The sequence below is a fragment of the Homalodisca vitripennis genome, chromosome 2 (assembly GCF_021130785.1).
Source record: "Homalodisca vitripennis isolate AUS2020 chromosome 2, UT_GWSS_2.1, whole genome shotgun sequence".
NCBI classification, from domain to species: Eukaryota; Metazoa; Arthropoda; class Insecta; order Hemiptera; family Cicadellidae; genus Homalodisca; species Homalodisca vitripennis.
The window spans coordinates 42,633,566-42,644,666 of NC_060208.1; the positions used below are offsets into that span (position 1 = coordinate 42,633,566).

The 11,101-nt window shown below is 32.8% G+C and overlaps 1 protein-coding gene across 1 annotated transcript in view; it reads right to left on the minus strand.

Moving 5' to 3' along the window:
- Positions 1-10,361, minus strand: part of LOC124353846 (protein dimmed-like) — a 159,026-nt gene extending 148,665 nt beyond the window's left edge. Inside the window, exon 1 of the mRNA XM_046803870.1 lies at positions 10,283-10,361. The gene's annotated coding sequence lies outside the window, so the exon portion shown is untranslated. The remainder of the gene's footprint in view (positions 1-10,282) is intronic.
- Positions 10,362-11,101: the final 740 nt, after the last annotated feature.

Here is an 11,101-nt window from a genome sequence, read left to right on the forward strand (position 1 = left end):
GAATGTGATTTGTAACTTTATGTATGGGTATTATGGGTATTCAAACACATAAAAATATTCTCTTACACTTGATTATCTATATTCTGTAAGACAGTCTGTCAAACTCAAAAAAGGTTAGAGTTAACGTTGCTATTGTTTCAACATTTACGCATTAGAAATATTAACTAAGATGTCCTTAGTTTCAGTTTTATCGTGTATGCATAATTGTTTTACAAATGCATGCAGCAAGATCACTGTTTGATTTAAACTATTTCCATCTCCCTTAAGATCATTTTTACTAATTGAATCTAAATACGAAAAAATACGTTTTTAATCTTCCTTTTCTTAGATTTTCATAATTCTAATCATTATATTTGTATTTCTAAGAGATTCGTGATTATCACAATGTCACTACAAAATAATCTTTAAGGTACATTAAAACATTGATTTTAATTTAACCGGTGTCCTGCACAGCTCTTACTCCTTTGTCGATCCGTGAGTTTGCTTTAAGTATTTCCTTATAGCTTACCACATAAATAACCATAATTCTCCCTACCAATAATCTATATTGTTCACATTTCGTAAATAGAACATATCATAAATGTGAGATAAACCTGTTAAAATATTTCGTGTTCTATTTTGCTATTCTTAATGAAAAGAATCTGTTAATATTGAACTCGAAAGTTCTACTGCTAGGCTCGTTATCATTTTTCACAAGCTGGTTATTTCGCGTAGCGCTTAGATGAAATCTCGCCTCGCAAGAGATCGCTTCCAACTAGCATAAAAAAAACAATTCCATTCATTCAGGGCACCGATAATTTTCTAAGATCTAAATCTCTGTAACTTTTCAAAAATTCAACTTCCAAATAGCTCAAGGAACTTATGCAGTTAGGTTTAATTAATAAAAAAAAACCTTGCACCCGCCGTTAAATCACACTTGGTTCTACCACCAAAGAGTTTATATGAGTTTTCTTAGCAAATTAAACAATTTTTCACTAGATATGATGTTACATAGATAAAATATAAGCATATTTTCAATGAAAAAACTTCAGAATGTTTTAATTTATATATAGCATATCAATAATCATCAGGTATGAATACAAGTACAATATTCCGCAATCACTAATACCCAGAGTAAGCTGTAGGAGAATTAACGAATGAGTGAGATAAGGATCAATTAACCTACTTGTTACCTGGTGCAGGGACTTAATAGGTCTACCGTCTCCTTACTCATAATGAGAGTATAATCGTAATTGAGTATAGAGAGATCGTATAAATAATTACTTACTTGGCACTCACACTAATATTACTAACTCTCTCTACTCAATTAACTCTCACTCGTCTGTAAATTTTTTGTATGCAATTGTTTAAGTAAAACCTATTAAGGTGATTGCCTCCTTCTCACTCATCATTGTAAAAGGTGATCCTTATTACTCTAAATTCGTTTTGTAACTACCACATTATTGTACCTTCTATTTAATATAGACCGAAATATTGATATGCTATATTAAATAAATATTTCGTATTACAGATACAATCTGCTTTATACAGGGTTTTATACAAATTTTGTAACAAAATTCAAGGAAATGATTAATCATGCTAAAGCAAATAAAACAGTTCCTATAAACTCTTTGGTGGTAGAATAAAGTTTTGATCTGTATGTTTTTGTTTTGTTTTTTTTTTTTTACTTAAAAAATCATAACTACTAAGTTCCTTGAGCTACAGAGTTGTAACTGTCTATAAATATTTGTATAAATTAAATTTAACTCTTCAAAAATTATGAATACAATATTTTATTAAAAAAAATGCCTGTTGTTTAAAACTGTTTATGCTAAATCTCATAATAATCATATTATCAAAGAAGCAATTATAAGAAACATAATAACCAGCTTGTGAAGCGATGAATCGTTTGATACGTTTTTTTTTTTGATCGGTTTAAATGTTATATCTAGCCTGAAGGGCTATTGGTTTTTTTAAGAATAGCTATAAAAAATGGTTATGCCAAATTTAATCTTTATTACTATATATGATATGTTCCTATTTACGAAACGTGAACAATATAGATTATACGTGAGCCCTACCAACACTAACGGGTGTATCCCGCAGTAGACTAGACCTATCGTTTTACGCTTGCACGCCCGATATCTTGACATTTGTGGTTAGTGATGTGCCGCTCCTGAACATCCATAAGATTGCCCAGATTTAAGTGACACTTTGGTTTTTGCTGAAGGTGTTATCATTATAAAGCCTGCGGTTTGGAGCAATCTCATGTCTAGTGGTTTTTTCATTGTTCTTGTAATAATAATAGCATTTTTATTGAGCTTATTTTTGACCTGAAGTGAAAAGTAAGAAGAAGAAAGAAGTAATTTAGGGCAATGATAAATCGTTTAGTTTACCTTCCTTCCCGCACTGCGAACAACATAATATATGACATTTGTTTTTTTAACTACCAATAACTTTGAAGATGGAACCAGACTCTAGCCTAAGCTCAAGTACAAGTGGGGAATGACCATAACCAACACCTTCAGATGTGAAACATTTGACACAACATTTCGGTGTGAAAAGGACGATAGAAACACGATGGAAAACGCAATTCTCTATGAACCATAGTGGGACAACCTAGACGTAAAACCTGAACTTGTACAGTTGTGGTTGTTATCGTCGTCAAACACCAAACGTATTCATAATTCAGCTTGAAACATCATATTACGTACCAATTAATTTGAACACTATACGAACATGATCGGCATAAAGTATCTGATTGTTCCGATAAAAAATACGACATTCAAAGGACGCAAACATCGGGCGCATATGCACACCACTTGTAATCTATATTTATCTGGGACTTGATCAATTTGCCGGTAAGTAGAATAGGAAAATTCTAAATATTTTCTCCCTGTGTCAACCTTTCAAACTGATTCCATCTGTTTTCAATGCCAAAGGCTACATATTGGAATATGGAGCCCAAAATAACAAACAAAAGGAGGAAAAAACATTTTATAACTTATCATTAGCAATGATAAGCCATACATAAAAATAGGTTATCCGCTCATGCTTAAAATAACATTATACCTACACTTAAGTTAACACGAGGCTAGTTAAAGAGAATCTGATCAAATATTGTTCAGATGTATTGTCAAGATATTTTTCACATGCCAAACACTTAAAGGAAGAAGTTTTATTATATGGAAAACGTTTAAACTCTGTATCAAGTAGATAAAAAACCTACGTTTGACAATGTATGAAAAGTCTCCAATAGTGATTCCCAATTTAAGTAATGCTAACATACATTCCAGGTTAGTTTTTCTAAAATATGAGGCATGGAAGAGGTTTTAGTTGGCAAAGCCTAAGGTTTTATTTAGTCAGTGTAATTGTCGTTTTTTAATCATTAGGATTTTATTGCTACATAAAACACTATAATACACAAAAAACCTAGTTGTAATATAAATAAACTGTTATCTATGATCTTTATAAAAAATACAAATGTTAATTTTAAGATTTTGCTACTGAACTACGAACTTCACCTTGATGTAACAAAATTAACAGTGGAAACTGACACAATGTCAAATTAGGGCTGACTGAGGGATCGACAGGACTCCTAACTAAATTTGCTTTCTAATATTATTATGATATTTACACGTTCTTTCAGGAATTTTACTAGCACACCTCAGTCATATGAAGTAAAATTTAAATTGAACATAATTACAATTGAATTAATTGTTTCTGGCAGGGAACATGAAATCTTTACCCCTCCCCGTCACGACCATCGCCTTCCTGTTATATTTGTTTAAGATGACGTGCCATGATACCTCAGGAAATGCCGAAATTAATTTCCTCGTTAGTGTTTTCACCTTCACTAGTTTGGTTGTGACATTTTTGTGTTCTTGGCTCCTGTGCAGTGTCATTGCTTGGGTTAATTTCATGCCGTTCCTGTACCAATCAGGTATCACTCAACGGTACCTTTGTGTGGCAGTCCATTGCCACAATGTTTTGACAATTGAAAAGGGTATATTTCAATCCTCAAAACCTGGTGTTATACTTCTTGTAACATGTAACGATGGCAAATGTCCGAAATCCTACTTCTCTTTCTAATCATCTATCGACAATAATAGACATTAAACAAAGAATGTAATATGAGTTGAGCTGATGTTGATATCAATGTGTACCGAAATAACAGTAAACATATATTGATACGGTTGAAACTTATACCATTGAAGCCATAACAATGTACCGTTTTACTGGCACATGAGGGGTTAGCTTTGAAATTTAAATGTTTGTGAAGGTTCAAAAAAGGAAAACGAAAATCTTCTGAAATAAATAAAGTTCAAACTAAAATAAAACTTCTTCTTGAAAATTATTACTGGATTTAAAATTAAAATATAAAAACTTCTTGATAACTTTTAAATTCAAACTTGTAATATATTCGTCACTCCAAAAATGTACAAAGTTCTTACAGCTTGTCTTTTATTCAATTTTCAAAATTCAAAACTTTCAAACTTCAAATCCAATCTGGCAATTCTTCACTTTAATTTATCTTCAAAATTCAATTTTACTTGTTACTAATGTTCTTTACTTTACTTTAAATATCACTTCTTTTCAGTGTTAAATTTTATATACATGTGCTCACTGCACCATCAAGTTTTATATTGCACAGATCAAAAGGACAAGTTCCTAAATTCCCATTAAATTTAATTTTTACAATATTTCTTTCCCCAAAATTAATTAAAATAGTTAAGAATGTATATTGACTGGACTCCAGTTAAAAAGTTCACTTACCCGCAGGTTCGATGACGATTAGCAAAAAAATAACTCTAAGCACTTTCAAAGACTACTCGTTACTATTACTTCCGATCAATTGAGACGGGAGGTACGGCATGTCTACCCCACCCCACCTCTCAGTTTCGTTATCAAACACTGCCATCTGCGATGCGCGCCTCGCTGATAGCAGCCTCTTTTGTACTGTCCAGTCCTTATCATTCTTCTGGGCCTACTCCTTCCACCGGTAATCCAGTTACCCCAGAATTACAATTTAATACAATCGGTACAACAAGAGTGGTTGATACATCCTTACAAGTTTCAAAAATAGGAAAAATTGTTATTGTTCATTGCTACTACACTCCGGAGCCTTGCAATGTTACAGAATCATCTCCACAAAGATTAATAGGTTTATAAATTTAAGAATTTTGGTTTAAAATTTACAGTCAGTTGTCAGACAAAATCACAGTGTGTGAAATGCTTTTTTGACCAAACTGTTTAGCCAATATGGGGGGGGGGGTATTTCATCACAATACTATGTGTAAGAATCGTATCGGGTACTTCCCTTAAGAAGTCTAAGATGGAATTTGATTTAATCGGCCTTGGAGACTTTGCTAAAGACTATATTTAGTATGTGCTGAACACAGAATCCTTGTCTGCTCTTCCCAAAATAAAGGGAGTACCACAAGTGAGCTACTTAGGTCCAATTGTATTCATGTTGTACACAGGAGACCAACCATATAGTGTTCAGCGTAGTACACTGTTCCATTATAAACACGTTCTTAATTGTTAATGGAAGCCGTGTGCAGCATGCAGAAATGCTGCCTTGTAAACTGAGTACCTTGAGAAACTAGAGTCACCTGTAAAGGTGTTAGTTTTCAAAGGGGATATAGCTTTGTATAGGTTAACGTGGGACAGGTTAACCAGATACATTTCAGTGAGGTAAAGGTGGAGAGATATGGGACACGTTTATGTTACTTTGTTTTAAAGTTTAAACCGCTTACATTTGTACTTAAACAATATGGAGTTAAATAGCTTGTACTAAGGGAAATTATTTTTATATGATTGGTTAGCTATAATTTTTGTCAATTACAAATATATTATATAACGTATTGTTCACTTGAATTATTTATATAGTAATTACTTAATAAGTATAGTTACCAGCGTGAATTATTTTTTTAATACAAATACCAGCATGAATTATTTTTTAATACAAATGAAATCTATGAGGGGATAAAGAATAAAAGGTATTACATAATATAAACATTATGATGAGAACTTCTTTTAAAAGTTATCAGGACTTTAATTTAATATTATTACCATTGATATCATAAGATTGTTTTCTATCGGTTTCTTTGTTCTAGAATCTTAGAAAATTGCTTTTGTAAATATTATGCGGCTAGCAAATAATATTTTATAAAATTTGTATTTTGTAGGTAATGAATAACCTCGTGCTTAATTTTATTTAGGATGTATTACAACCGGTGGATCAGAGCTTTGCAAGTAAGCTTCACTGTGAGACTGTCAGGCACAGTCATAGTTCTTATTTGTGCTTATAATTTATATAAAACATGAATTTGAAAAAAAAAAACGTATTCAAAATTACTGTGAGATTACCATTACCATTACCACTGGAGCAAACGTTGACCAGTAAGACTGGATAGTTCTTGTCAAAATAAATAAAACATTAAAACACTATTTTAAACACCTCATCAAAAGGTTAAAATAAACTATTTACATTGTCAAAAGGTTAAAATAAACTATTTACATTGTCAAAAGGTTAAAATAAACTATTTACATTGTCAAAAGGTTACAATAAACTATGGAGGCTGTTAGCGACCTCAACTAAATGTCCGTCGTGTTGGCCTCAAAATATTCTTCGATTTTATAAAAGCTTTTTGACCTAACCCAGCCCACCACTCGACGTCCAAAACCGCTCCTATCCAGACTGCGCACTTCTAGGGGCAACTTGTTGAACACTCGCAGAGCCGTGATTTGGTGCGAACTCTTCGTCTTGGTCAGTCTACTGCGAGGTAATATGTCAAGAGCTGACTTGCTCCTTACATTGTGGCTGTGGACATCACTTCTTCTTGCAAATGAATCTTCATTTAACTTAATGAATGCTAGACAGTCCACAATGTATTGGCCAGCAACAGTGAGAATACCTAGGGCCTTGAATAAAGGTTTGCAGTGATCGGTGTAACCACTGGATGTTAAAATTCTCACCGCAGCTTTCTGCAGAAGGAGCAAACGTTGACAACTCGAAGCATGGCCCCAGAGAAGAATTCCATATTTGATATGACTGTGGAACAGCCCGTAGTAGACGGAGAGAAGGTGTTCTGGCGGTAGTAGGTCTTTAAGCCTTCTCAAGAGAAATAGGACTCTGGAGAGTTTCCTGCAGACAGCATCAATATGCGGCTCCCAGCTAAGTTTCTGATCCAGCAGGAAACCAAGCAACTTGACTGGTTCAGTATTTACAAGGTCTACAGTGTGACCGAGGCTGCAAGTGAGTTGCTGGGTCTTTACCTAATTTAGCTGCAATTTGTTAGTTTGAAACCAGTGCTTGGCCTCTCGAAACATAACTTCCGACTCGTCCCCAAGCTTGACAAGGTCCCTATTCCTGTTCACAATGGTGGTGTCATCTGCAAACAGCAGAACCTTCCCACCAAGGGTAAGGTCGTTGTTTAGATTGTTTAGGATACAGTCTATCGACTGTGATATTCATAAAGAAAGTTAAAGACAGCAACCATTAAAAATTTGTATGGCTTTACTAGTTTATTGATAATGGATAATTGCACCATTACAACTTGCAGAATACAAATAAAATTATTAGTCTGTAGTTACTATGGTGTAAAAACAGCATTTATAATAGTTACAGCTTGATTTCTGAGCCCGGCTGGGATGGATTTAGTAAACTAGGGCTGATAACAATAACGTAGATATACCTGTATTTAAGAAACAGGATTGTTTTTGCTTAATATATATTAAGTTGATTTATGTTACTTTCCTCACTGAAAGAAATTAAATTTGTGTTTTAAAAACTATTTAAATACAAATATCTTTAAATGACAAACAATATAATATGTGTGAAATTGTAGTTTTTTTAAATTCAAATAAGGGACTCTCTGTTTTTATGGCACCCTGCTTTTTATATGCTGACTTTTGGAAACGGGTTTTTATCTCCTCCAAATACAGAGTCGATGTTTATTTCATTTATCGTGTCTAGCTATTCAGATGAATAAACGATCTATACATTAAATGGAATTTTACAACGATATTTACATTACCCCTCAGCTGCCCGTTAACGAATTCGCTCTGCGAATCCATGTTTCACTCCACTGCTATATAAATTACCAACAAAACATTATTGTGAACACTTATAATCCGATACTTTTAATATCTAAATATAAAATCCACCCCTCACCAACCTTACATAACTCAATTGTAGCTATTAAATCTCAGTAACTACTTAAACAAATGACAGGATATTTGGGATTATGTTTCGGTCAGAGCTTCAATCCATTAGCGCTTGTTACTGGTTTGGCATTTAATGATTTAGTAGCAGTTCTAATAGTAGTAGTTTACTTGTTACTTTAGTGCTTGTTGTATACCGATGGGAAATAGACAGAAACTAATACGAAATATATAGTAGTAACATTTTTTAAGGTGACACCAATGGAAGTAAAATTTCTTTAGTTTTTCCTAAGTTTCGGAGGCAATAAATGAATCTCAAATACAACACATACATCACCATTGCGCTTATAATGCTTTGCATCACAAAACTTAATGTAGCCCCTTAGCCGTAAATACGTTTATAGTAACGACTTTACTGCACTTTATATCACCATAATTTTTAATGTAATGGTAGTTCTAATGTCACCTTAATGCCGACATAGATTGCTACTTAAAGGAGGTAAAGAGAAACTTTTGCAATAAAAGGAAATTTTTCAAAGTATATGTTACATTATTTTACTTTTCTGCATAAAGTCCTATCTAAAAAGTATTTTATACTCTCTGCAGAGTGTATAATTGTATACACATATTATTATTTCACGTCCCTTTGTATCTAATAAATAAGTAATTTATTACCAAACTGTCAAAATGTTTTTTCTTCTATTTTACTTTATAACAATGTAAACAGTCTAGTATACTTTTTTGATTATAAAAATGTTTACAGATTTTAAATTACCCACGTAACTTTCCGTTGAAAGCAATAAGCATTCATTTTGAGAAAGTTAGTAGAACAGTGTTAATATACGAGTATACGCTGCATTTCTTTCATAAGTTTTATCGAATTTAAAATAACAAATGGAACTTTAGACGAAGTAAATGGGGACCAACCTTATTTTGAAATATTATTCTGTGACCTTGAAACTAAGAAATTATTTTAATGGAGAAGCTGCAATTCAAAATATTTCACTTATATTGTTCATACTACTCTATAGTTTTATCGAGAGCCTTATTACAAGATTAATAATTATACAATAAAACGTTATCAAATAGTTTATTTATAGTTAATACAAGTACTGTAATAATTAATATTTGTCAGGTGAAAATATAACTATGGTATCTTATTTGTTACGTTCACTAGTAATTTAAACTGCAAAGTAGTATATATGCACGACGTACGATAGTGACTGACCAAGAAAACTGGAACCTTGTATTACGATATCCTTTAATTTGTACCTATTACATCGATACTTTAGCCAAACAATATAGCGGTGTAGAAAAACTTACTTAAAAATTATGTTTATGCTGTGCGTATTACATAAACATGTTTTGTATAGCAAGCTAACCTGTAGTGAATTAAAAATGGTTATTTATTTATTTTGTGTTAGTGACATTTGTAAAGTACCAAATGATTGCTCTCAGTGTTAAACTCAGTCACTTCATCAATGAACGATTTAACGATTTATTTAGGACCATTGGGATAAAAATCAACAAAAACAATTAAATATGTTTTGTTAACATAACGTAGCCTACGTAATTTTTGTTGGTAAATTGATACACAATACATTAAATAACAAAATTATTAAATAAAATATAATATGGATGAAATACTACTAGGCTAGTCGGTTCTTCCTGGAAATGTACTGAGTACATGCTCAGTCAAGGAAACCATCGTATTTTCATCGTGCAATGTACATTTTTAGGTGATATATTAGGAAGTCTATTTATTACAAAAATACATAATTAAATTAGGTGGGAACCGTAATTAATTCACACACAACAAATTAAATTCAATTTGTGTCTTAAAGTCGTTCTACGCACATTTTAGGGTGTACAGTGATATTCTGATTGTCAGCCATGAAAGCAACCCGACATATACAACGTTCAGCATATGAAAATATATTTGTTTGTTAAAACATTTTATTAATCAAATTATTTTCTACAATTTCATTACAACAGCATGACATTTTTTTTGCCAAGCGTTGGTTAAATATATAATCCTGTTTCCATAATCGATTTAAATCTAGTCCCAACAATATGCTGGTATATTATTCAATAAACCAATCAATCTATTAGTCCACACAGTGAGCACACTTACCAGACAATGATAGCAGCGTATACAAGACGACACAACCGACCGAGCCCAATATCCACGCGACAGTGTCGGGACACGATGCTGACTCGAACTGACGGCGTCGCGACGCACCCACGCCGCCTACGCGCCTCCACCCCCCCCCCCCCCATCATTCCCGTGGTGACCGCCACCCCCGCCCCCTAGGTGGTGGTGAGCGCCACGTACACAATAACAGCTTGATTAACAAGGACACTCTGCCATTACTACGGATGGCTCACTATGATCACCGCTGGTCGGTAATTATCCAGTTTGGTATTCCGGACAGAATTCGCTATTTTAAACGGCTATTTTATATTTAAATCCTACCATCCTGTGGTAACTGTAAAAAATATATTTTCATTATTACGATATACTTTTGGATTTACATTTTCGATTCATGATAATTTTCATACATCTTTTTTCTCTCTACTCCATGTATTATAATCAAACTGAGTCTACTTTTGGTTTTGTTCTTTCTGTCTTCTAGTGTGTTTTTTTGTCTTAATATCCATTTAAATATATTTTGTATTACTATTTACACTTTCTAATAAATACATTTTATATAAGTAGTGAAATATGTCTTTTATAAGTAGAATTTCAATAAATAAAATATATAATTTTACAATTTTCCACAGGTTAGTTGTCAGTGGCTATCCAATTCAATGTTTGTTTTATTAAGAACATGTCTTAGAGACTGTGGGCCTCAAATTAACATACAAATCGTCTGTTTACATAGCATGACACAATGTTTTGGTATGGTTTGTTTATTATAGATTGTAGCCATGGATTAGGTTAGTCACACCT